At 51.2% G+C, this 727-nt stretch overlaps 1 non-coding gene across 1 annotated transcript, besides 2 other annotated features; it reads right to left on the reverse strand.

The window, feature by feature from the left end:
• The first annotated feature begins 153 nt into the window (after positions 1 to 153).
• Positions 154 to 196: a microsatellite.
• A 15-nt stretch (positions 197 to 211) lies between these two features.
• Positions 212 to 236: a microsatellite.
• On the reverse strand, positions 237 to 348 carry Tc00.1047053418103.10. Its single transcript, XR_008254155.1, has one exon. It is a non-coding gene; the product is annotated as a spliced leader RNA (transcript).
• Positions 349 to 727: the final 379 nt, after the last annotated feature.

Here is a 727-nt window from a genome sequence, read left to right on the forward strand (position 1 = left end):
AAAAAGGCGAATAAAAGGATCGAGACGGAGAAAACACAAAACAAAACAAAGATGCAGGCAATAGCAGCCATGAAGCGAAAATGAGGGGGCCCGAAGGAGGTGGCGGACACGCAACGTGGGGGGGGGGGGCAGCCGCACAAGGGGGTACGGGGCTATATATATATGGGTATATATATATAGGGGTATATGTATATATGGCGGACAGACCCCCAAAAAAAAAAAAAAAAAAAAAAAAAGGGGTCCGTAAACCCCGGTCAAAAAAAATTGACCAAACATAACCGCCAAAGGCGGGTTGGAAGCTTCCCGTACCAATATAGTACAGAAACTGTATCAATAATAGCGTTAGTTGAAAGGAGTTGTGTTCCACAACGGTTTTCAATTTTGATGAGGGGTCCTTCGCGGCACTTGGGACCGTGTACAAAAACCCCCCCCCCCCCTCCCAGGCCACACTGGGGAGGGGTCAGGGTCCGGGACGTCGGCCCCGGGATAGCGCCGTGGACGGCGTCAGGGGGCGGAAAAAACGCACATGGCGAGTGTGGAACAGCAAATGCAGCCGAGTGTGCGAGCAAAGCAAAAACACCGGAAAACACAGGAAAAAGCGCGGCATACGCGGAAAAAAGGCGAATAAACGGAACGAGACGGAGAAAACACAAAACAAAACAAAGATGCAGGCAATAGCAGCCATGAAGCGAAAATGAGGGGGCCCGAAGGAGGTGGCGGACACGCA

Source organism: Trypanosoma cruzi (assembly GCF_000209065.1).
Source record: "Trypanosoma cruzi strain CL Brener chromosome Unknown tcruzi_1047053418103, whole genome shotgun sequence".
NCBI classification, from domain to species: Eukaryota; Euglenozoa; class Kinetoplastea; order Trypanosomatida; family Trypanosomatidae; genus Trypanosoma; species Trypanosoma cruzi.